Source organism: Periophthalmus magnuspinnatus, chromosome 4 (genome assembly GCF_009829125.3).
Source record: "Periophthalmus magnuspinnatus isolate fPerMag1 chromosome 4, fPerMag1.2.pri, whole genome shotgun sequence".
In the NCBI taxonomy this organism is placed as follows: domain Eukaryota; kingdom Metazoa; phylum Chordata; class Actinopteri; order Gobiiformes; family Gobiidae; genus Periophthalmus; species Periophthalmus magnuspinnatus.
Window position 1 is genome coordinate 10,179,237 of NC_047129.1, and position 27,671 is coordinate 10,206,907.

Consider the following 27,671-nt stretch of genomic DNA (forward strand, 5'->3'; position numbering starts at 1 on the left):
TTTATTCTTTTTGGGTTTGACTTGCATCTCTTTGGAAAAATACTAAGTCAAAGAATTCAAATTTCCCTGGGATCTAAAATACAAACTTCTTCAATACTTTACGAAGATGTGAGTTTGGTTAACGGTTAATCTCCCTGTTTTCAAATGGGCGTGATTGACAGGTGGATTAGACAATGCATACATGAAAAAATAAAGAAAAAAAGGATCATACGGGGCTGAAAAACATTGTGGATTTCTGTAGAATCAATGAGGGAAACACTAAACTCACTAAACCAATGAGCTTCATGTCATGTGTCACATTTAACTGGGCTTGAGATGCAACAGAGGGCGTGGGGACCAGTCTGATATCTGTATAAAAAAACACAGAGAGACATCATTCTGCATTTACCAGGCAAAACTCTCCCAAAACTCTCAACAAAAACAACTTAATCTTATGTCCTTTCTAAGCTTTCATGTGCTCATCTCCAGCCAGAGTGCCTGTGGTCCATGCCTCCTGAGCTCCACACTTCCCTTCATTAGCCCGGCCTCAGCGTGGATCCTCGGCAAATTGGACCGACAGAAAATCAGCCTGTTGTTCTGTGAGTCTCCATGTCAGTAATAGTTGCAGCTTGGCACCAGCTTTTGTTCCTTTCAGAGGTAATTGCTATCAGGGGAATTAAGTAATGACGTGACAAGGGGCCATGGCTCGGCTGTGCGGTTGTCATCTTGTCGGTGGATGTATTGCGTGGTCGGGTGGGTGTTGTGGTGACATTTTAACCGGAGTGTGCCGTGGTTAAGTGTAAATCGCACACAGCTGTAGTTCTGTGCTTCTACTGTTTCAGGTGAACGTGTCAGACCGGCCTCCTTTGGTTTTACACTGCGGGCTCTGTGTTTGTTCTCCATGGTGGTTCCCATTGTAAATGTCAGTATGTTTCGAGGACATGGCGGAAAATCAAATTACTTTTTAAAGCAACTGAAACTTTTGCAGTTCGGACGTGGAATCGCTGATAGGAAAGACATATGTAGAGGATGTGTTACGCTTTCGTCTGTCTACATTTCCAAAGCTCAAAATGCTCTGTTCCACCTTGTGATGTCATGAAGCTGTAGTTTTCAAGTTAACAGATGCTTTTACCTTTTGTTCAGAAGAGACTGACAATTCCAGGGCTGATGTTATCCAAATGATTGTAGTGAAGGTGTATGAAGTTTAAAAACACAGTGGGGTACTTCTTGTACTACCACATGATATCACAAAGTAGAACAAAGTGTTTTCTGTTTGAGGGAAGAACTCAGCCTAAATATGCAGGATTTGTGTGTTACAAAATAGAACTTGAGGTATGTTTTTAATGAGGAAAACACATTATAACATAGATCAGCCCAAAATGCAAAATTAGCCCTTTAAATGTTATATTTTTAGACCAAAAAGACCACAATTTGCTGTAATAAATTCCCTTAATTAGCGTTATTAAAACATGAACAAAAACTACATTCATAATGGACAAATGGTGTATTACATATGATTCAGGAGTTAGGGTATTAATGAAGTATTTACTAAGCTTCTCTATAAACTATTGGCTTTGTTCATGCTTTACAAAGGCTAAATAAAGTGTAGTCTAGGGATCAGAAAGAGTCACCTTTTTCAGTGCTAACTATACTGCATTCATTCATTCATATCATAAGAACATAAATATCTCTTTCTCTTTATATTTTCATATCAGTGGTTTTTGATATGTATAACTGCGAATTTGCAAATACAGACAAATGTATGTCTGTATGGCTGTATGTATGTATGTTTTCCCAAAAGTTACATTTTTCAGCTTGCTAGCATTTGTCAGCAGTTTGGTCTGGACAGTAGCCACAAGTGAAGCCGGCCTCCAGCCCTTATCAATAAATGAGCTTCCTTTCATGCTTGTACTGGCGCTAAAACAGTAGTCCAATTAGTCAAGCTACAACTCTGCATGTAAATGGATGGATAAAGCTGTTTTCCCGTTGCAACTTTCATCCTCTACACTATTGGACTTTCACATTATTCTTGCTTTCACCAGTGAAATTTCAATAGAGTCCAAAACACAGCCACCACCTCCCACTGAGCGCCCTCTCCTAAAGTTTTATGTCTTTCTGTCCTCGCCTTTTCTCTCACACTGTTGTACATTAAACTGGCATTAAACAGAGCACAAAGCAGCTCCTTCTTTCAACACTTGACTTGATTCTTATTCCCACTACAGTCCTCTGTGTCGGGCTGCCAAGCGTTGTGTAGTCAGATCACGACCTGGTGCACCTCTATAAAGATGTCCACTGTATACTGTGTGCAGCGATAATGCCATTGACTTTCACATCCGGGGTGCTAGTCTTTTCCACTCCCTTCAATCACCGTCTTTAGACCTCAGAGACCTCTCGTAAAACACATTTAAACAGTAGCGGGCCTCTGGGACATGCAAGGATACGCTACTGTGCAAGAGTCCTCTCACAAAATGGTAGAAACTGATGGTGTGCAGAATTAAAGTCAATTATTTTTATGGTGAAACGTCTTAGAAGCAGATTAATAAACATATTCTGTTCTTTGGGTAAAGTAACAGTTTTTAAATTTGTGTCTCAGAATAGTTTTTTCCTTATGAAATACCAACTTGAAAATGACTGGAGTTTAGTCCTATATGGAACTAAAGTAACTCAAACACACACAAATTCAGGTGTAAACAAGCTGAAACAAATATAGTGGGTGTCAAAAAAGATTATTCTGCCAGAAGAATAAAAAAGAACCAAAATAATATAACAACTGTTACATAACCATATCTAAAAGTTCAGACATAATGATAATAGAAATACTTTGATGTCCTTTCTAAGATGACATGAGGGTCTTTGGTGATGGGACGGCCCCTCACTGGGAGCTGACTGCGCTAAAACAGGGGCTATTATGCAAAAACGTTTGGAGCTCATCAAAAACATGCCTGAAGAGATTTTAGATGCTATCTGTGCGTGTTTGAGTAATTTTCTTACCCTTTTCAAACCCGCCTTATGGTTAGCTGTGAGATTCTGTCCAATGCTCAGCCCACAAGCCTACGTCACCCATGCTCCCACACGACAGTTTTTCATAAATATACAAAAGCGGGATACAAAACTGTGCACAGCAACTTCACAAACCTGGTGCTATGTGCTGTCGTTTCATAAATGGGGGATGCACGGTGATTGTGAGGTGATAACACTCTGAAAGGGGAGTGACTTAGCTCAGGGAACAAAGGGAAAAACAAAAGTGTTGGCAAATATAGCATTTTCAAAGCAATAAAAGCTGACACGGTGATATAAATATGTTATGTGTTAGCAATTAATACCACCTAGAAGCAAAATGCCTCCACTTTAACTTAACTGTACTGTGGACCTCCATCTTTCACACAAACACACGGAGTACCCCTTAAGTCCCAGCACAATTTAAAGTGGAAATGAAAGCACTCAGCCGCGAGTGTCTGACAGAGGGCTGTAAAAGAGAGGCCTGTTTCTTTATTAAACTATACTTAGGTGAGACAACATTATAAACACTGCTTTGGAGGGATTCGTATTGTTGATGCTATCTCCATATGTGGCTGTGTTTTCACTAATTCATGCCTTTTCGAGTCGTTTGTCTGTAGCAGAGTCCATTAGCAGCACATTTCAGCTCTTAGTTCTTATCCTGGCCCAGTTTCTCATAAGGATCTATTAAACACTATAGACTAATAATATTTTTTCCCTGAAGTCGTTTGGATATCTGAGCACTCTGAGCGGGGTACAGTCTGCATGCACAAATATTTGTTGGTGGTGTTGTAATTCCAAAATAAAAATAATGGAAAATAAATATTGGATTAACATTGTCATCAGCTCAAAGGACGGAGCGAAATTAAAATGAGATTAGAGAAATATAATGTTTATGAGAAGAAACCATTATAAATCTGAAAGCAATTTTCTGAAACGCTCAAATGTATACCGCCCCAAAGCAAACAATCTATAGAAGTACAGTAAAATGGACTTCCCTGGCTGATACTCGCATGCTGCGGTTTTACCTTGGGGCTTTTAAATTCATGTTATAAACTACCCGTATTACAAAGCCTTATCCCAGATGTCTTCATAATTAGTTCATATTGTGCTGTGAGGCTTTTGGTTTAAGTCGGTGTATTGTTTGGCTGTAGTACAACCGTGGAGGTGTGAGGGCCAGCGCCAGAGAACTGAAACCTGTCTAAGTGCCAAAGGACGGCCGAGGCTTATGGAGAACTTTCCCCAGCACATGTTTTATTTGGCCACGTACACTAACTATTCAAATGACTCCCATTCATCCTGTTAACCCAATCTCCCTCTCGCACACTCTCATTCTTTCCCTGTCTGTTCATTTTTCACTAGCTCTCAAAGTTAGTATCACACCCTGGAGCCGGGGTATAGTTTGTGATTGAGGAAACTGAATCAGGCTTAAGGTGCCAGCAGCGCAATAAGAATAGATGTGACCGAGCGACAGGATGGCACACCTTTTCCTGACTGACTTCCAGTTTTCAAACAAGGTTGAACTTTTATGAGTCAGCGAAAACTCTGGTGTGAAAGTTGAGAGGACGTTTATACATGCATTTCAAGTGTAAGGAGCTTCACTTGTGGATTTCTTCGTTTTCTCAAGCTGAAATCTAAAACGTTTAAAATGCACGAAGCAGAGTGAATGATTATCCTGTGGTATTTTTGTCCAGTTTCAAAGCCAAACTTGCAAAAACAGGATCCAACATTCCAGCAAATAAGCAAACCCAAATTGGTAAATTTCAATGTTAACTAAATCTACACAATCTATTGCCAGGTTAAAGTCAGAAATAATTCAATAAGACAATCAGATAAGATAAAACCTCATGTTTGCCAAGTAATAGAATGGAAACCTTTAGACTAAGACCTGAGTGATCACAACTTGCAATCTTGAACAACACAGATGTAAACAGTTTTGGATGTTGGCAAATGAATCAAGGTTTTTTTCCAAGTGTGGAATAACTTATCTTGTCTGACCTCAAGCCAAAATATTTAAGTTAGCAAAACCTCCAAAAGTTTAGGGAATATTAACAAGCACCATCCTGCCGTGTCCCAGAGGAGGGTCCACTACAGCTGCTGGCTCCTAGCTCCTGCATCCTTCAGGACATTTTATTTTTCTGTTTGTCACACCCAGGGACCTCAATCTTGCCTCTCCTCCACATATTGTGTGACCCTGTATGACTGCAGCTGCACATAGGCCCATAATGGAATCTCAGGGCAGGTTTGGAGCTGCCGACTGTCATTCTGATGGAATATTGGATAAACAAGGGTCAAAGGTCATGTTTATACAGCCAATCCTCCATTTCCTTCGTGTCGCGTCATGGATGGCGATATATGGCAGCAAGGACAATTTTCCATCCATCCTTTTTCAGAAGCTGTCATTCATGACACCACGCCCCATGTATCTATAGCTCACTTACAAAAGCAACAAACACGTACAAGACGAGCTAATTTATCATCTACTAACTGCTCCAGTGCAGAAAGGCCTGAGGAGCTAGCAACGGCATTAACATGTCAATTGAGAAGCAACCTAATCATAATTTTTCTTAAACGCGTCTTTAGTGCTACAGTAGCTAATTATGTCTTATAATATGATAAAGAGATGCCATGATTGATGTATGCCCTGCCAAATGTAGTGCTAGGAACCAAATTTGGCTCTCGCTGTTGTATCTTGAAATGCTGTAGTGTGGCTGGCCATTGTCTGTGGTCTGGAGCGTTGATGTTTTGGCACGAGACTTTGTTTGGAATTGGACTTGGCCTTAGAGGCGAATGCTAAATATGTATCCGTGGTTTAAGGCAGACTCGGTCAAAAACCACAGAGGGGAGTTTGAAGGTGGTGAAGAAACTTTTTTGTTCCAACGCTGCAATCCTGGGGTAGAGTGGGCTCAGCACTGCAGATTACTGAGGATATCTCAGAGTTTCTGACTTTGTAATCCGTTTAAGAAGGCTATAATCTCCCTAGTGTGTGAAAAGTGTGTGGTCATTCCCCGGGCTGATAGGATGAATAACCGTGACCTTTGCTGTAATTAATTCTGTACATTTTTGAGAAAAGGCTAATAGAATCCTCTCGTTAGAAGATGTTATTTATAATTTCATCATCTTTATGTCTGAAACCAGCATAACGTTCCTCCATTACATGTTTCTATTGAGGCTAAATATATAAATCATTGCAATCACTGTTTTCCTCTGTAACAGATACTTAGTCCGGACTTACTCTGTGTCTGTTTCAATGTATTTTTATTGGCACAATTCCTAACACTTTGACTGATGTTAGTGTCATTATTGGCTGTCAAAATGTTGTTTCTTTGCCAGTTTTGGAAGGCATCCACATTTTTTCACCGAACAATTTATCTGGTCACTCATTTTTGTCATTTAATAGTCTGACAACAAAACATGTATGGGGTTACAATAGTTTGGGTGGGGATTTATTGTAACCCTGATACTCAAACAAGTTCATTACACCACATCAGAAGCAGCCGGGATGAAAATCAGCACCTTTGAGGCTGTGGTTTTCAAACAGAGAACGGCTTGCTCTTCTCAGGTTGATGGAGAGTCCCTGCCTGGAGCGTATGTGCCTTTAACTGCAGTCACCTCTTCAGTCTCTCAGCTCCCAATAAGAAGAGTGGGTGGTGAAACGTGTCTGAGTTAAAATCATAGAACTGCATGTTTATTGTTGTCTGTTGTGGCCCTATGTACTGAGACTTCTCCATGTTTGTACCCTCCCTTATGGTCATGCGCTCTGGGCCATGCATGAGAGCACATCCTAGAAGCTTTTGGTGTTGTCCTCCTCTTTGTTTACCTGCCTGACAACATGCTGATGGAGAGCTGTTTTTACTGAGTGAGACAGCGCTGCTTCCACATACACTAGTAAAGCAAACTTAGCAAGAAAAAGTTTCTTGCCGAATCCTACTCCTTCTTACTGTGCTATTCCCTCTTTCCAACTCAGGAAGAGAGCTCCAGGCACAACAAGCCAGAAGACAGCACTTTGATCTGCAGATGAGGGCTACCAATGCTTTCTGCCTCAGTCTCCCCTGTCTATCTCGACTCCTCTTGTACCAACATTTCAAACCGTTCCAAGCCCAAAACCCCTTTCCCCCAATGTTATTTCCTTCTTTCTCTGTTGCTTTTATGCCTTCACTCCTCTCCACTCCTCTTCCTCTCTCTCTGTCTTTGTCATGCAGCAAAAGCGACTTGAGTAAACAGGGCTTGTTGCATGTCTGGTTGGTTAGCAGCCAATGAGATGATGCACCCTGTCGACGTGCTGTGAAGAATTTGTCAGGTGCGAAGAACGGGTGCCTGACAGGTGGGATCTTAGCTGGAAACTCACAAGATTTTGGATTCTGATGAAAAATAAACATGTTATTTATTAATTTTCACTACTTGTTTTGAATTGTTCGGGCAAGACAAAATTTGCTCCCAACGCTCAAGTAGAACAACCAAAATTAGCAGCTAACTGCTACTTTTATCACAATTACTTTAGGGAATTGTAGAAAAATGATCTAACTTTTGTAATGAAGGCCTAATTTGCTAATTGGGTTGATTTTAATTTATCTTTTCTGAATTCACCCGCATCCCCAAGGCAAGTTAACACATATTTTATATTTCCAAAATATTATGACTACCTGACTAGTAATTTGAGAGCTTGGATCACCTTTGCTTCCCACATGCGTCATGTTTGAGTATTACACTGCTGTTCTTCATACTACTTCATTGGCCCCACAGCAGGGGTGACCAGATGTCCCTGTTTAACCGAGACAGTCCCAGTTTTGAGCCCTGTGTCCACTGTCCCAGCTGATTTATCCAAGACCATTGATTTGTCCCAGTTTTACACAAGACATGCCCAGGCATCCATATTTTTGACCAATTTGATATTGGCCAAAAGCAAAGAGGGGGATAAATTGTCATTTGTTTAGCCAAAATACAGAAAAAATATGTTTGAAAATGACCAGAACACAAACATATGTCCTCAGCTGCACTGACTGAAGTCTCTCAGATTAAACTGACACACAAGAAAATATGTGAATAAGTCATGAATGGACTGAGTGCATAATATTCTTAATTACATGCTCTTTTCAGTTTCATTATAACCAGACACCCCAACCCGGCTGTGTCCCAGTTTTTGATTGTGAAAATCTGGTTGACCTACCCACAGCTAACCATTTTGGCAAGGTAAAGTGATGTGACATTCATTAACGAGTCGGCTCTTTTGAACAGTTCCTTAGCCTCAATGGTTGGAACTGAGTTCCATTTTTTAAAACAACCGAATCTTTTTCTTTCAAATCTGTATGCGTTTTTATACTGATTAATTTTGAACCAACAAAAGAATCAGCACAGAAGCAGAGGATGCGACACAAGTGAGAGCTTTGTGCACAGAAAAAACATATTTGGCATCAAAATAACAATTAGTTTTTAATTATTATTAATGTGGTGCAATATTTTATTCAGATGTTGCATAATTTCAAAAGCTTCCCATTCCCACTCTCTGTTTGAGCCATTTTAAACACACCTGAGCCTTGGTCGATGCTCTCTGTGATTACTTTATAGATAAAATGAGTTCTCAGATTGACTTCTGTCATATAAATAAATAGTAAAAGAGTTTTCTGTTGAAGGGCTCTTTGAAATGAATAGATCCAAAAGAATTGGATCCCATAAAAGTCCCATTACTAGAGAGGTATAAACCTTACTTTCCTTATGTGTGCTGTAGTAAAAAAAAAATACACAAAATACTCACGTTTCAATTCATCATTATGCTGTGCCTGATATGGGGAGAGGGAGGCTGTACGAGACAGCAGTTGGGTGGTTGTGTACACTCATTTTGTGCATCTCAACGACAATACAAAGTGTCAAAGTACTAAATGGAAATGTCATTTGTCCAAATTAGAAATGACTGGAGGCTAGTGCAGGAATAATGACTTCATAATTGTATGGAGGCGCATTGACAAACACTATTAAAAAGACTGTGGTCCACTGTGAATGGAAACACTTCATATCCCCGTCTGCAGATTAACTCTACATTGACCTGAGCAGAAAGAATCAATATTTAATGCAGCATAGTGTTAGTGCTTGTATTCACAAAGCACTGAGTAAAGCCACTCTTTAGCGTAATAGCTGCTCATGCTAATGTAGTGTGCTTCCAATGCTCTCACTTTGCATGTGCTGTACAGGGGCCAGATACTTCCTCATGTGCTTTTAGTGCAATCTTGATGTCTTTTCCCTGACAGTGCAAACAATGAACAATCCTGATTAATCAACACAAAATGGAAAATCACAGTTTACATAACAGATAATTGTATTATTGACTAAGTATATTAAGTATATTAAGGCATTATTGCAAAGACTCTATTACCTTTCATGTTTTCTGTCCACAATTGTCAACTAAATTATTTTCTAAAACTACTATCAGAAGTATACTCATTGGATCAATCATCAATACTGAAAAGAGTCTCTAATCTATTTCAGATCTACTGTAGGATAAATATGTGTGACGACTGGTGGATCAAAAAAGTGCAGACAAGTGAACTCAAAAACGACAAAGGCTGGGTGCTGAGAGCTGGGACCGAGGCTGAGATGGTCCAAAAACAGGGTCACAGTGGATAACTGACGATATGGCTGCGTGTGGATGAACGAGTCGAGTCTTTGTACTGCAGAGGTTGTAGCTTGATTGGCATTGTGCTGCAGGTGATAGTGGGTGGAAACTATTGGTGAGGGTGGTGCCAGACTCCAGATGCACAGAGGCACAGGACGGAGGGGGGAGACAGCACAGGATAACTCAGGGAAAAACAGGAATACTGACAATCCTGACAATATATTACACTCTAATTTATTAACTTAGAAAACATAGAAAATGTATATTTTATGGTAACATGGTATCAGAATCTGCATTGAGCCTTTTTCTATAGGAATAAAGTTTTTAAATGTAATATTGTGACAACACTTCTTAGCTATGACATATTATCTAAAAAATTGTATCATGAAGTATTCAGATCAACTCCTTGGCTTTTGTAACACCAGACCTGCACTGTCAGGGTTCAAGAGGGATAGACCTGCAGTACTCCCTCATCATGTATTTTTCTTCACGTTTGCACCAGGAGTGTTCAGACACCCAAAGGTGCCATATAAAAGGACCATGCTCTTGTATCACCCACTTGAGCTGACAGGCTGGCTGGCACACAGAAACACAGACAAACTGACAGATAAACGCTGAGGAGATGAAAAACACTAAGAAGACAAGAGTCATGACTTTTACAACAAGGTAAAATGCCCCAAGATTTATGTGGCAGGCAAACTATTTTTATACATTTACACCGCGTTTGACAAAAGACATCTCTCTATATAAGTCATTTCCTGTCAAGTGCTTTATTCATTTGTGTGATAAATGCTATTGTTCAAATGTGCCTTAGGTTCAACTGTCTCTATGAATATGATATCACAGCCATTCAAATGAGCCGCTTTCAACTTTTCTTTGGATAGACAGCTGCTTCTGTGATTTGCCAGTTTCTATTAAGTCATTTGCATCTTTTATACGAGTTGTATAAGCCATTATATTATTTTGGGACTTGGGACTGTGTCCAGAAAGTGCCAATGCAGCAGATGTTGTGGGCAAGTGGTTGGGCTTTGTCAGACAGGCAGCAGCAGGTGAAGCGACAGGAGCGGAGCTAGTTAATAATCTGACAGAGTGGTGCGAGGTTGTGAGAGTTGTTAAGGTCCGAGAAGTGACCAGACTGTATTAGAGAAAGTGACATACAGGAGCAGGTAGGTGTTCATTAACAGGGACTGCGGCAAGTTTGGTTTATTCTGGTGTGCACACATAGACAGTTTAAACCGACAGGAAAGATAACGGTGAATTGTATATAGTGACTTGGGATGTAGTCACTGGTGAGCTAAAGACATGCCCTGTGCATTAGTTGAAGAAAATGTGACGTGGCACCGGTAAAGAACTCTTACAAACAAAGAATGAAAGCATAAAAACAACTTCATTCAGCAATTAACGATTTTATTAATACAGTTTTGCATGAAAGACTGATCTAAAATGGTATATTAAAATGTAACTAGTACCTTGAGTAGTGTTTTTCTTACTTTATTATGTTATAATTTGCACATTTTAAATCGCAGTATTCATCTAAAGCAATGTAATAAAAGAAACAAGTCCAATGGGAGCTGGCGTCGCTGTAAACTTCATCTCAAACAAAGAGCCGTGGAGCTGTCGGCCCCCTCCTATGGACAGCGAGTATCAGATCTTTAAAAATTTGTATGAAAATGACTATGGGGCGCTGCTGTTTCATCGAAAATAAAATAAAATTGGAGAACGAAGTAAGTACAGAGCAGTGGGTGTATGCTGGTGGAGGTGAAAATGGAGACTGATCAGTAATATGGCATCTTGAAAATAATCCAAAAACAACACAGAAAGAGTAAATGAGAAGGAGAAACAGCTATAACATGGTTAAAACCTCTGAAAAGTCGATTTTACAGAATAGATCTGCTTTAAATCCTAAATTACTAAATGCCTATGTAAGTACACATTTGGCAGCAGTACTTTTACTTAAGAATAATCTTTCATTACTCTTTCCACAAATACCTAATGGTGACACAATCTATTAAAAGACAGTTAACACATTTTACCTAAACAAATCTGACAAACCAATCCGGTTTAACAACTTCAAATGATGAGAAATTGCGCAAAATTCACCTTTGATCTTTCCCCTCTCTCAAACCCTTCTTCTCTCAGTTTAGTTTTGTCCAAATTTCCAGTCTCTGTCAAACTTTGCCTACTGTCTTTTCCACTCTTGACCACAAACGGACCATGCGAGCTGATTCCTCTGCTGGAGTTATTGGCAGCACTGGAGCATTTTACAAAGAGCTGTTATTGTATTTGAGAGATGGGCTTGGCTCGTACCACTCGTTTTGGACCACTTTACGACAATGATGCCTTTCAAATTGTGTCATTTTATTAGTGATAGGGAGACTAAACATATTTGGTTTGTCTGAAATGAACATCATCATTATCCAACATGTCAAACAGATTATTTCCACTGCGAATGAGTCCAGCGACAAGAAAGCTGATTGCATGGAAACAGCAGTGAGCACATTTTGTGTGGTTGGAAACTACTGTATATACCAACATTGCGGATATTTAAACACGCACTCGTCAATGCTAGATCACTTGTTTATTTGTGTGAAATAAACAGCAGTTGGTGATCATCTCAATCTGCATGACCGACCTTTTAGTTTGGACCAGTTGATTCTGGCAATTGATTTTATTTATTTTTTTTCCTATTTACAATCTGTCTGATTTTGTTACTGAACTCATAGTTATGAATCAACTACCTCAGGTTTAGTAAATCTTTGAAAAAATGTACACAATTGGCACAATATCTTCCTGTTTGTATCTGTGGAATTGTTACTGCTTTACCTGGAATGTTCCATAGTGTTTCGGTAAACTTATCCTGATGGCGACAAGATGGTGACAGCATCAGGCCAAGTTACAGGTCAGATCTGTGGAGAGGTGAGACCCCACTCACAATAAGTATGCATGTTTTTCTAGATAACACATATTGAAGTGCGATTTATTGCTGAAGTAAATATAGACGATAAACGATAATATTGAAACCAAAACATAAAGCACAATTATCCCCAAAAAGTATTCTAAATGTACAATATTGTAAGAAAATATGTGCAGCAATAAATAAATGACAGTATTTCCACGGCTCAAATTGCATTGTAGAACTGAAAAATAACCCAAATTTCCCAATAGTACCAAGAAAAAGTACCATAATAAATATTAACCCCCAAAAAGTAAAAGGCCAATTTTTTTCAAGTTTTTGTTCTTCATAAAAACACTGTAACTTAATAAATGCAATATACTCTAGTAGCATTCCAGGCAAAGCAATAACATCTCTATTTAGATGTGCAGGTGGCAGACTGAAATGTTACACAGTGCACCTTTAAATGACCAGCTTGAAGTCCTGAAGTTAAGCACATATGACACATCTTTTGTTGTTCAGTGGTGGTTTGTTCCACACCTGCAGCAGAATACACACCTTTTTTTCTTTTATAACTTGAGTCATGTATCAAATAATGTCCGTAATCTTACCCCGATGAGATTGTATTTCCCACTTAATCATCAGTGCTTTTAGGTGTTTTCTGACACATGTGGTGCATTGTCTTGTATGTCCCTCACACAAAAGTGGCTTCAATCTTATCTCTCGTCTTTTTTACTCCGTTAACCGCTACGTTCCCGGAGCTTCAGACAAGTGGGTGTGTTTATAGCTCATAGGCTTGACTCATTTCTTCGTCTTCTATTGTGCAATTTCAAAAAAAGTCCACCGAAATGGATTTGGTAGAGTCATTTGACCTGTCTTAGATAGTATAGCTTTGGGCTAGTGTTGAGATCACCACAACAAAGTAAGTCAGGTCTTAGCTAACTGTAACTTGATCTCAGCTTCAATGATTCCCAGGCTTAGGGGGGTGAGACGCACCGAGAGCCTCACAATCAGAGGGGCTGTTCCCGCACTATTGGCTGGAGAGGCGGGAACTTGATACCCCGTACGGTGGTGTGAGCGTGTGTGCATGTGACAGGGCACCAGTCTGAGTAAGTGTGTATTCTCCATTGATCACTATTTGATCTCAGCCTGTCGTGCTACTCCTGTTTCTCCCTAAAGGCTCCACTTTGACCTTCAATGACCGTCTGCCCCTTCACACCATACTGTAAATCTTGACTCCAGACACATGCCAATCAACAATAACATTATCACCTGGCTATATGTTTGGTATTTATAAATCAGTACCGCCATTTATGACAGGAAGACACAGGGAATTTTGAAATGAAGACTACGGGAGGCCATCAATCTGCTTTATAATGGGAAACACTGGTGATAAGACGAGTAAAGACATACTACATCTACGTGGGTTTTTGCTGGTTAACTTCTGTTCCTAAACCAGAAACAGCCTACAGAGTGAGTTATAGTTCACACTTTAGACCTTGCAAAACCTTCTCAAGTCATTGCAATTCAATTCTATGATCCTTCTATTCACTTGTCAATGGTTATGACTTTATTCGTTATTATATTAATTTCATTTTGTTGAATATAATGGGCTACATAATGGTGCCTTAGTCCCTTTGAACCAGCCTATTCAAAATGGATTTAAGGTCAGTGTTTTTAGACTTTACAGTGTAGCTCCATTAGCCTGGATAGGGATTGTATTGAGATGATGAAAAAACAAAAAGGGTAAAGAAAAGAAGACGAGCGAGGATAAAGGGGTGGATTTAGCTTTGGGCATGAGACGGGAGACAAATGTAGTGAGTGAAAGGGGCCGTGTGACTGTGAGGGGCCGTGGTTAATGTGAGGGGGCTGCAGTGGTCTGTGATGGATGTTGAATAGATGAAGGGACTTACTCAGATCAGGAGTATATGGTTAAACAGCCTCCTGGGCACTTTCTCACTCCGACACTTTCACATGGTTTTGATCAAATCTGTGCCAAGTGTCCATTAGCTGTCCGCCATGTCAGAGCAGTTAGAAGACCGTGGGCTGAATTTAAATGAGTCCTCATATAACTAGATACAAATGGACAGCATGAGGTGTCCTTTTTAAAATGTAAATCGTTTGAGAATCTGTCTCAAAAACACAATTGTTTTTCTTACTTTTTTGACTTATTAGCTGGGCACTGCAATATTATCCTACTCTTTTATACTGCGCTTTATACAGGGGTCCCCAACCACTAATATCAGGCCTCAGAGAAAATCATATATTTCTTCTTCTTAATGAGTAGTTTCAGTATTTTGCTTTATCGCTATGTTCCTTGTGTTTTACTGTTTTACCTTAGTAATAACATCTTTTTCGTAACAAAAGTTTGAGGTTGCATGTATTTTGCGCTGTTATTACTGGCCCTGCCCTCTTTCTCCAGTCCCTGAAAAAATCTAATGTTTTTTTTACTGATCCTTACAAGAAAACAGATTGGCAACCACTGCTCTATAAGACGTACAATCTGAAAAACATCGGCTGCATTTTACCAGAGTCATGTTCCTGTTTATTACTATTGACAATCTGTGGAAACATCTGACTTGTTTCATTTAGAATCTGTGTTTTGCTGTTTGTCTGTCCTGAAGTCATCTTTGTTTTGTGTCACTTTTTCAGATCCAGATTGTCTTCAGACTGCAGAGCCGGCATGCCCCATTTCTAAAGCCTCAAGCTGAGGTAAGGACATCGACTTTCACTTTTTACTTGACCACAACAAATCGACTGACCTCGTGTTAAGTCCAGTCTGTGTGCCCTCCATCTCCAGGGCTTCTGTTTCCTTGTTTCAAATATTTTATCAGTGTTAAATCTTTGCTCATCTTTGCTATAGTTTCCTCTTTTATCCGTTTCCTTCTTTCTGGTGCATTGCTCTATAACTGTTAAGTCATGCTTTATAGTTCTATTTCCTGGCCGCTGTAACAGAATTGCTCCTTCCTACATGGACAACAGTTTCCAGGGTAACGGAGACAGGGAGCCAAGGCCAGAGAGCGCGCTGTGGTGTAGTCAGTTTTATCACCGCTCTGATTTGGCCATTCCTTTGGTCCAAACGTTGCAGCCTGCATCGCCCCTACATGATGTCTAAAGAATATTGATCATTTAAAAGTTTACCATGTGACTCTGCTTAATTAAAAAAAACACAAGCTAATGTTCTGTTAGAGCTACTTTGAATTACAAAAGTCTTAAATTCATTGTGCAAATCGTGACTATAGCTGGGAATTGCTAAGAAAAACTACAAATATTTACAAAGAGATGACACCATTTATATAAGGGTTAATATAGTGAGATACATATTTGATATTTCATTGCAAACATTTCAAAATGACACAATATAAACCCTAACGCTAACTGTCATTACTAAGGCACTATTTCACACTTTTTCACACAAAAGTTTTTACCACTGCAAAATACCCATCCAGTAGCAAATTTGCAGTCGGTGACACCTGGAGCTAAAAGCAAAAGAGAAGATAGTGTTAGTGCTACAGAGCCAGATAAGCAGCAGTAATGTGGGTTAAGCAGGTGAGACTGTGTCCATTGTCGGCAGGAGCCCGGCCGGGCATTTGTGTGCTGATATTAGGTTTGGGGATGACTTTGGGACATTCTGTGGCATTCTCTTTATCACTCCATCACATTTCTTATGGCTCTGAAGGCCTTCTCCTCTAGTGCTGCCTCTGCACTTGTTTTATAGCCTACAGTGTTGGACATTTTGTCAAGGCGAAAATGTCAGGTCTTATTTTGTTGAGTATTAATATCTTCAACAAGTCTTCAATACTGCTTCTGTCATAGAGTTGATGGATTGAATTGTTTTCAGAAATAATTTTGTTGTTTTTCTTTAATTGATTGGTTATTTTATCTTGAAATAATTTAGGAATTCTACTTTAATTTAATCAAATAAATTACTATGAAAAAATAGATTAAAACTGTGTTCTTATAAACTGTGTTCATTTAGCAAAACTGATACATCCTCACATCTGCACTAAGACATTATCATTAACTAAGTTATTAAAAAGTAATTCCTTCAACCCCCGTGACTGTGTGAAAGCTCAGTGCCATCCTCTAACCCCCTCTCCTGTAGTTAGTGTCCAAATATAGTGTGGCAGCAGCAGATACATGCCACTCTGCAGCGATAATCACAGGGATAATGCCGGACAGCCACCTCTCTGGAGCCAGTGGATCCCTGCTCAACTGTAATGTCATCAAGTTTCTATAAAAGGGGCGGTTCTGGAGAGTGCCTCAGAGCCAGGCCTGGCACTGGGCCTTGTGTGCACCAGATGAGGGTGCAGTGGATACAGTTTGGAGGTGTATGTGTGTAGTGGGGCCACAGGAGAGGGGCAGGGGGTTATATTTAGAGTGACCTGAGGGGGCCGGCCTGAAGAGACAGGTGTGGCCGCTGGTCATTATGGAAGAACACAAGAGCTCATAGTGATAATAATACCTCCAGCTCTACCTCACTCACTATATTTAGCCTCCATTTGTGACCAGCACCAGAGGATTGGAGCTGTGCACCAGGCTGGAAGTGTATAGAGGTGTGTACAAGACTCCAAGAACGCAACAGGAGTGACTGAGGCTAAGCAGTGGCACAGTGTTGTTCTGTTTGAAGATGACATCCTCAGAGCAGCTATCTCAGTGTACATGTCGATCAGAGGTGCTCCTGACCTGCAGGTCAATGCAGCACACTGTGGCCCAGTGTAACCTCTGCAGTAACTGTGCAGTCTCCATCACTTCTGTGGTGCACAACTGACCTTTAACACAACAAGAACTCAAACAAGAGTTTAACGAGAATGAGCTCTTTCTTTAAGTTTTTATTTTTACGGTGTCTCATCTGTCTGTTCTACACCACGTCTACATCATGCTTAGAATTGTCTGTGTCTCCAAGCAGACCTTGAAAAACAAGAACTAGTTACAGTTTGGGAACTGTTCAACCTTGAGCTGTTCTATGGCACAGAACTGCTGTGTCACTGAACTGAACAAAATGCTCTTGCTTTAACTTTTAGGTTTTGCTTCTGAAAAGATGTCATTTTGTGGCTTTGCACCTGTTAGCTCACTGTAGTGCCCCTTCTGCTCACATTCATTTGCATTGATAATGTTCTTCCACCAAATTCAGTTTGGCTGTTATATCTTAGCCTCTGATTTGCATTTCACTCCATATTAGAAGAATTATAAAGTGCAATACGGATCAAAAAATTCTGCTAAGCTCCACTAACTCTGCTTTGAGGATCAACTTAAATGGGTGACGGTGCACTTGCCTGGCTGGCTATGTTAATACAGAGCAGGATATCAGATAGCCCTGATAATGCTGACGTATTAGACTCTGTCATAATGAAATAATATGGGCAGCTCCAATTACTAACACCACAAAGATCAGAGAAGATTGTGAAGTTGGGTTTGACCCTCTGCAGAAGGTTCTGTTTCAACAGCAGTGTTTAGGAAATAAGCTCATACTCTGTCTGTTTATTGGTCCATGTTTGGGTACTGCAGTGTATGAAAACACAGTGAGTTGTTTTTGTGTCCTGCTGTCATCACAGATACAGCTTTATCAGTGGCTGTTGGCTGCAGATGCAGCTGAAGAATAATTCCCTATGTTTGATGTATATGGCAGCGCTCCGGAGACTTGTCTTGGAGCCTGAGAGAGAGGAATGTGCTGGAATAGATTTGATGAAAGTGCTGCACAGTTGTGCTATGTTTATTGTTGCTAAGTGAAGCTTCAAACGCAGTGTGGGCTTTACCAGTGACCTTACGATGACCCTTCAGCCGTCCGCCGACCCCTGACCCTGACCCATGTCGTGAGCCTCAGATCTCACAGGGAATGTGCCATGTAAACCATTAGACTGTAATGGGAGACAGGGTCAGCACACTTTTATCTTATTCTATTTCAGCTCATACAGCCAAGGTCACTGTCACCACAGGCTGTGAGGGAAGACACTCTGCATTCTGGGTAAAAACTCAGTCCAATATCACAAGTCCCAGTGGAGGGGGAGAGGAGGAGACAATAATGGAGAGAGGTATAAGACTGAGGTATGTGGAGGAGGTCTAACTGCCCCGGGCCAACAGAGCTGGAGCCCAGCCAAACCTGAGAGCTTCTCATTTAATCAGAGCCACAGAGGAGAAGTGGACGAGGAAGGAAGGAAAAGGAGCAGAACATAACATGCTAATCTGCTGCTGGTGCTCTTAATGAAGCTCCTTCCATTACTTAAACACACAGCCTGTCAGTGCAGGGATCTATGTCTATGAATATGTATGAGCATTGGAGTGCTTATTTCCATTGCATCATTGTCTCGCTGCTCTCTGAACATATTTTGAGTGAAAAAGACCCAGAGGCTACGGTGAATATGAAGTGGAGAGGAGATGATGAAGGACTGTGCAGCATTAGGACAAGAATAAATGACTTTGCTCTGAAAGCTGTGTGCTCACATCCCTAAACATCTCCATATCTAATTTAATAATGCACTTGAGTTTGTTAAACTAATCCAGGAGTTGTTTTATATGCTGTAGGAAAACAAATAAATCTGATCATTTGTTTGTGGGCAGCCATTAGAATCAGCCTAAATGAGATAAATAGATACATCTGCTACTTTAAGAGACATACGAGGCCAATTAATGGAGCGAGTGTGTTAGTGCATGCTTTTGGAGAAGTTTATCCTCACGTTTTAAGGGGACTGTTGTCCTGGCAGAGTGTGTTTTGAAACTTTTCACATGATCCATCCAGAGGAGGCAGAGCCTAATGTTGTTGGGTTAAGGTTTTAGAACGACTATTTTTTTTATATATATGTATTTTTTATGTAGTAAGATCCCTGTGTTTTTATCCACCAGAAACACATAACTTACAACAGGTGGTCTTTGTGCTATATAAGCACTATGAAGTTCTGTTTGTCTGTTGCCTCTGTAGTGGCAGTTGTCTTGGCAGATTGTTGAGAAACAGCAGCTGTACACACCATTACCACACCAACCATCACCATAGACACCATCACCATAGGCACCATCACCATAGGCACCATCACCATTGGTCCCATCACCACAGACACGATCACCATAGGTCCCATTACCACACTATTACCATACCAACCATCACTTTCTTACCATTCACTGTATTGGTTGGTTAGGAACTTCTCATGTCTTCCAATGATCACTTCAACTTTGTCCATAAAAATATTGCATCTCTCTTTTGGAACCACTTCTGATCCACATCCCAGAACCTGCTATCCCATTTATCAGTAGGTAGCCTGTGGTAGGTATGGGCAGGGAGGTCAGTCCTGCTCCAGATGGGCCCATATTAGAGACATGCTCCCCATCCATCTGAGCACAAACTACCATCATTCCTCTCTCTCCTGTCAAGAGTTCAGCTAGTCTGTTTCAGAGGGGGATGAAGCACTTTTCTCAACATCTTACGGGCTGAAGTTTCCTCTGAAGAGGCATGCAAAAATAAATAAATATGTACGGCTCTGATGCATTATTCTGTCTAATATTTCATTGGCCTTTTCTGACACTTTCACTATGTCTAGCATATCTCTTGGTGTTCTTAGGCTGTATAGAAGCTACAGTGACCCTTCTCTTGGCCGGCCAGGTTATTATTCACTCTCCCTGTTGTCACGTTTGTGCTTTGTCTAAATACAGTATATAAGCAGTGGTGTGTGCGGAGTGGCGCTGGAATAATTAGCAGAGGTTGATCCATTATGAATGAGAGCAGGTTCTGTGGGAGCTAGTGAGTGGGCAAAGACTCATCAATTAAACAACAGAGTTTCCCTGGCCTTTTGATTAAAGATAAAGAGGAAATATGATGATCAATGGAGACCTGTTAGAGCGTGGCAGAACACATGAAGTGAATGTGCCAGACAGACAGGGACAGGCACAGGGAGACAGACCAACTTAAAGATACTCTCATTCCGTTAATGATACTTATATAACATATTCCTTCACAAAAAATAATGTCAAATATGTTTGGAACAACTTTTGCAAACTTTTTAGTGAGAAGATGGGGATTTAACTCAACTTTTCAATGTAAAAGTTTGGACTTTTTAAAATTCAAACTTTCTTGATTGTTCCAGTGTATGCTAATCCCAACCCTATCTCATCTCGGGGAATCTAAACTCTACTTTAGTCGTCACTCGGCTCTTTCAAAAGCCTTTAGAAACTTTTTCCCGACATTTAGACTGTAACAGACTGCAACATGCAATGCATAAAACACTAAAACATAACTATATTTTGGTACTGATTATTATTATAGACTAAAAAATATCAGTTGATTAGAATGTTATTACAACTGCTCAGACTTCTCCTCCTCCTATGAATCACTTTTCACTGTAGATTTTTTGTTTGTATTTCTTGGGTGACTTGATTATTAAATAGGGTCAAAATTCCATCTAACTTATCATTTGAATTATAGACTGGTGAATATGCCATGGCATCAGTGACTCCGTGGAAGCAACTCACCAATCAACCGTTCGTTCCAGCCTCAATCGTTAGTCTGCCCACACACACGCACTGCACTTGGAACAAAGCCAGTCCTCACCCAGTGCATCTGAGCTCTAAACCCTCTGTTCTCATGTCCAACTTTATATTCCCCCCCTTATCTTCTACTTTCTAACGCACCTCAATCACTTTCCCGTGCCTTTGTAATCTCCCTTTGAGTTTGCCCACCTCCCACCTCTCTATTCCACTCTTTGCGGTCAGCTGTTAAACACTCCCAGTCCTTTCGGTCCCCCTGCGGAGATTGGATGTACCCCTTTTTCAAGAATGTCCATTTATTCAAACAGCAGTGACTGTACGAGTGAAAAGAGTTACATTTGACAGCACAGCGGGGGTCTCTGTGGAGGTGAAATCCTGTTATACGGAATGGCTTGCGCACACCCCTACTGTCTTTCAGCTCAACGGGCACGGCTTCCACATGTCCTGCCCCCTCTACGGCTCCTTGAAGTCCAGGCCAAGTGCTCGGGACGTCCCGTGATGTTACTGTTAATCAACGCCATGTCTGATTACACTTGCGCGCTCAGGAGGTTGTTGCCAGGCAGCTGTCCAATAAAGTGACTCACTAACACGCGCACAGCTTTCATCCAGGTGGAGCATGGGAGAGAATTGACTTCACCTATTTTTCCAGTTCGCTAACTCCACCAGCGTTTGGAAATGGACTTGCAAAGCGGTCATCAACTGGTGCAGCTAGTGAAGAAGAGGGAGGTTAAGCCGGTACATAGGGTTAGTTTATCCAAAAGCTTTTCCAGCTCTTTTAAAAATCATACATATGTAAAAGTGTGATTTGTTGTATATGTAATTTGGTGCCAAAAGCAACAATTGGATTCAGATGGGTGATGTTGGTTCTAAACAATGATTATTCAGTTATAATAGTGGACATAAAGTTGCTCACATTTATCCAGAGTCATTCGATACCAAGTACTTCCCATCATCTCTTGTGAAACTGGACACATTCTTCAATACAAAACATGACGATTTCACTGACTTCTTTTTCAGTAGCACCTTCAGAGATATTTTTCCTGAACATGTCAATACCAATTTTAGTGACTGAATAATGTGTTTCTGATATGTTCTGTTACATTACAGGTTCATCTCCCGACACATCCAAGCAAGCACACAATTTCAGAAGTGTTATTGCAGCCACTGAAAAGATGTTTTCTGTTGTACAAGGTTACACCAGGAATTGAAAGCTTACACATTTACTTTTGATCAGTTGACCAAAAATGTGCTTCTTCATCATTTGAAAAAACTACTTCAGTAAAATACTCTCTACTTTAAGTTCACAGCCAAAATATGAGCATTATGAGCTATGACAGATGTGTTTTATGTCCAGTTCAGCTCTGTCATAACATACCAAACTTAGCGCATTTATCATGTACTTGCTAATATTTCATGTAATTTCTTTTTTCCAAGGACCAAAAGTTTAGTCCACTTTGATCACTACAAACTACATCTGGCCTTGTCCATTAAGCTCATGTCCTACAACTCAGCCAACCTAATAGCTAATAAAGCTAATAAAGAATGCATCACAACATCTGGTCAGCCACATAAGTACTGGCAGTGTAGAGTAAACACTGGGGTATGCTGTGAAAATATATTTGAGTTTATTGAGTGGATAGTCTTCCCTTGCTGTCAGCCCGAGGCGTAGCTTCAACATCTTTTGGCATCGGCCGCTGTAGCATGTTGCCAGGTTACATAGCGTTAGCCTCATTACTCAAACTCCCTTCAAAGCACAAGCTAGTCATGTCTTGGGGATAAAGGATTCTGTCTTGAAGCTTAGGTCCTGCTCAAATGAGTTGGTCGGCTGCCTGCAAAGAACATCTACATTCACATCCTTGCTTTCTGATTTACTTATGATTGGCTATGGTATTTTTAGCCTGGGGGTTTCAGCCTTTTTAGTCACCCAGTTCACTGATCTTTGCAGGGCTCGGATTCCCTTTTTTCAAACCACAAAAGAGTCCAAACTGGAGTACTGTGTCTCTATGTGGCTCCGAGGGAAAGGGAATCTCTTTTCTGCCTGTTTCATGAATAATGAGAGGTCTAAACTTTTGTGTGGGAAGCATGCTATTATTGTTATTGGGAGCAACTGTGGCTGAATTGTTCATTTAAAAACAGTCAAGTAAATTGACTGTTGATATAATTGGGCGTCAGACAATTTAATAATCACTTTTCACTTGGTATATTATCACAGCTTTAAATAACAGCATTTACCAAAATTACCATGCCATCACACAGACAATATACAAACATCTGTAGTGTCATGACCTGCACAGATGAACGCCTGTAGAGATATTGTATGTGCTATTTGCTTATTGTTTTAGTTTATAATTTTTGTTTATAGGAAATTAGTTTGTCAGATTATTTGCATATTCAGTACATATACAGCCTATGTTTTCCTCATTTGTTTAGTCTAATTTGCTGTTGTTTACCTTTCTGGTTTAGACTGCGGGGCGCCTAGGGGATATAGTTGGGTGGTTCACGTAGACCAGGGTTCACCTGGGTGGGCCTGTGGTTTCACCAGTGGGCAGGAGAGGAAGCGTGTAGGCCTTGGTCGTGTAACCTTGTTTGTTTGACTGCATACGTGGAAATAAACCTACGGAAAAAGCATCTCTGGACCTGGACATTGATTTTGTTATGTTTTCTGCATATGAGCAATGGATTTTTTAAATTTTTTGCATGATACTAAACTCGATTTTAATTTTAAATATATACCTCAACAAAATGGATCAATGTTTTTCTAAATTATCCATAAAAGAGGACATTTCATAAGATTGTTTTTCAGTATCGTTACTAGTAAACATGCGCATTGATTTTTGACAGCCCTATTAATAATAAATGAAGGTGCAAATATAACATTGATTGAATGATTTTGCAAACATGGGTATGATTTGATTGTCAAATATAGCACGTGTGTGGGAGAAGCTCAAACAACATGGTGACCAAATTAGTTGACAAAAGTCCTGTATGCAATTATCCATTCAAACAAAGGATTTTTGCTGACGACAACACGCAAAGGCATTCAGAATTTCTATTAACTACAGAATTAAGTCTTGCATGTCATCACACGTTGGTGGATGCATACGTTGAAAAGATCTATGCTAGCATCTGTTGGGTTGCCATAGCGCCGGCTGGCATTGAGGGACCGGCAAAGGCTTTGACAGTGGAGGAGATAGAAAGATGTGTGAACAAACGTGATGTAGAGCTGGATGTTGAGGTTAATTAAGTCCTCTGTGGCTTCTCCTCTCCTTTTCAATCTTCTTTTTATTTTTCTCAGAACATTCCTTCAACATGACTCACTATGATTAGGAGACCATTTCAAAGACTGCAGCACCCTCCGTGTTCGCTCCACTATACATTAGACCTATTACTTTAATAGAGAACTCCGGAGTGGGCCCCTGTCTTTTCAGCTCCAACGTGTAATCATGTGGCTCAGCGTGAGTGCTTTTAAACAATACGTGTGATAAGACAAAGGGCTGTGTACGGGGAAACAGTGTTGTAGGGTCTTTAGGCGTGGGTAAAATGGGGGCTCAGATGGTGATGCTTGTCCTTATCTTGTCATGAGTCCAGCAGTTAAGCTTGAGTGCAGGGCATTACCACTATCTCTCCACTGGTCTCCAGCTGTTTGAATCCAGACCCTCTCTGCTCTGTTTTATCTCACTGTGTCATCTCCTCTTCAGCCTCCAAATAAAATTATGCACTTCCTGTCGAGCTTCCTTTTGTTTCGTATTACCATATTAATTATATAATTCCTTTGGAAATCTGTTCTTAAGATGAACATACATTGGCTATAAGGCTACAGCGTGCACTGGTGTAAGACGTGTCATTGCCCTCCAGTCAGTGGTGTAAGAAGTACTCATTTTTGTTTAGTACAGATACAGGAGAAAAAAAAACTTTTGTCCATTTTTGAAAAACAAGATTAACCTGTTTATTATTCATATTGATAAAATAATATCTTAACATTATACAGTATCATTTAATTAACTCATTCTATGTGCTTTTCCAGTTTGCTAACCAAATGTCAATAAATTAAATTTTCAATTAATTTTCCCTCTGCCAAATTCTAAGAAACGCCTTTTCTTTTCATTCATTCAAATGACTTTTCTTTGGCCTTTGTTGCCTATCAGGTGGTGCATTGTCTTGGCTAATCCGTGGCACATATTAATGGTAATTAATGCTTGGAAATGGGTCTCAAATTAAAACAGCAGTGTCAGTGTGGGCCTTTATCACACTGTTTAACTTAACTAGGCACCAAATGAAATAATGACTGTCTTTTATTCTCCATGGCTGTGCTCCTTTGTTAGTGGGATATTGAATAGTGCCTGTTCTCATGTGGTCACACAGAGAGAGCATGGGAGAGGGGCAGGCACAGATATGGAGCCTGGACTAGCCCCGGGACATGTGAAGTATGTGTCAATAAACAGAGGTTGTTGTTGTACGATCAATCATTGCACACAGTAATGCTTCTAACTGCTGTCTGCTTACTGTGGTCCAACTTCAGACAAATATTTACAATACAATAACAGCTAAAGAGATCAAGAGCATTTTGAAAAGGCTAAACAAATATGTAAATTTGAAATTAGTCAGTGACACATAAAGCAGTGGGAGAACAAGTGTGGATAATTTACAGTGTTATGTATAAGGTATAATGACAGAGGAGCATCGCACTTTCACATCATTATATTAAAGCTGCAAAATTGAAACTTTTCCAATAGAAGGTACACCATGCTTTTCTTTGGATATGTTATTACTTTGCCTGTAATATTCCACAGTATGACATTAAACCATATCTATTTCACATTTATTTAATTACAGCTGTTACTCTGAAATGACTTGAAAACCATACTATAAGTACAGTCGCCTCTCCACAGATCTGACCCTTTATTTTGCCTGGTGGTGTTACCTGCGTGTCTCTGTGGAAATAGACAGGTTTAATGTCATACTATGGAACATTTCAGGCAAAGAAACAAAATCTCTAAACATTACAATGAGTTAATTTAAAATGTATCATTTTATTACAGAAACAAATATCTCATTGAATTACAGAAAATAAATTGCTGAAGCAGCCTTTGTGTAACCTGTACTGGATTATGGGGCTATAATGTACATGCAGACGTCAGCCTCTGCTTTGAAACCTTTAGATCCATTCTTTCACTCAGCCCTTTGTTTCATTACAGGTGATGAATTTAAAACCCTTCACTGTATGAAAAAGTAGGTTGGCCATCGCTGTCTGTTAAAAGAGAACAACACTGTGTAAAATGTATTTATGAGGGGCTACTTGATAGACTGCCTAAATATCTCACTTGCTTGTTAAACATTTATGCGGGAACTTTTAATACAAGTTCACATAAGTATTGTATAAGTCTAAAAACTGACCACACCAGAAATGAATTAGGAAAAAAGCTTTTGGCTATTTTGCTTCCTAAAAATGTAATATTTTTCAAGGACAAGCAAAACTGGATAGTTTGGTGCCACGAATGCAATTTAATAATATGGTGACACACATTTATACTCACATCTGCACCTTTTTAGTATTTTAAATGGACTTATGTACGTGCTTTGTCTTTAGTTTGTATTTTTGTACATTTGAACAGAGCGCCCATGAAAAGGAGAGTCTGAGTGCTTTCAATGAGAAATAAATACATATGTTTACATATTTATTTACCTTCAAACATATCTTAGTTATATCTTATATCTCAGTTATTTCTTTACTTTTACCCACCAATTTCTGGTCAACAATTCAGTGCGTTTCTTCTGTTCTGTGTATTCCCAGTGCTGATTATGTTTGAATTATATGAGTGGGAATGAAGGCTGCTTGAATGAACTCACTCTATACAAAGCCTGGTTTTATTCCTTACAAAATAATTTATGAATCATATTTTTTATTCAATTCAAGTTGCTAACACAATTACAATGGCTATACAAAGAGATGTGCTGTGAGGACTGGAACAAAAGAACAAAGAATGTCACTATTGACATCGTGGGAGACTCTATACTAGACTACAGTATATTTACTTACTGTGTCCTCCCATACGCAGCACATTTACATTACAGGCTACCAACTTACATATAGCAGTAGAACTTGTGTACAGAAGTAGTGGAAGCAGTTTTTGTATTTGGCAAACATGCTTTAGATGCTTTACATCTCAGAATTCAAAGAACATCAGTTTGGGGGTGACAAAACATAGGAATATTCCTTTCATGTTAATGGCAAAACCTCCCCTGAACCTTCACCGACTTTTTGCTGTAGTTTTTGAATATGGAAGGAAAAATCTAACCCAGATTTTTTTTTTTTTTTGCTTTGAAGCCTTGTTGTCCTCTTCTCAGTATTTTTTAAATGGCATACTCTGTCAACAGCCTCAGCAGGAGGGTCTGTCTGCTGTCTGTTTCGCCTTTATACCAATACCCTGTTGCTCAAAAGCCCAGAGAAAAGCCAATCAATAGACAAGGCACTTTACCTATTCTTTAGAGAACAAAAACTGTCCTTATCCACCCATCCGTCAGACCACATGTACAAAGGAGGTCTGCAGGATCTCTATTTTTTATTAAGGAAATGCAATTTGCCTTTTTGTTGAGGTTTTAAATGCCCAAATGTGAAAGTGAAGTGAAGGTGACACCTAATCTAAATTTGTCTCTGTAAACACGTCAGAATACAAATCTCACTAAAATTCAAGTCCTATAATCGTCTGTGTTTAAAGATGCAAT

At 39.8% G+C, this 27,671-nt stretch overlaps 1 protein-coding gene across 1 annotated transcript in view; it reads left to right on the top strand.

Annotated features, from left to right (window-relative positions):
- The window catches only part of sema6bb (sema domain, transmembrane domain (TM), and cytoplasmic domain, (semaphorin) 6Bb), a 163,280-nt gene that overhangs the window by 28,333 nt on the left and 107,276 nt on the right, over positions 1–27,671 (top strand). Inside the window, exon 2 of the mRNA XM_033965464.2 lies at positions 15,129–15,188. The gene's annotated coding sequence lies outside the window, so the exon portion shown is untranslated. The remainder of the gene's footprint in view (positions 1–15,128; positions 15,189–27,671) is intronic.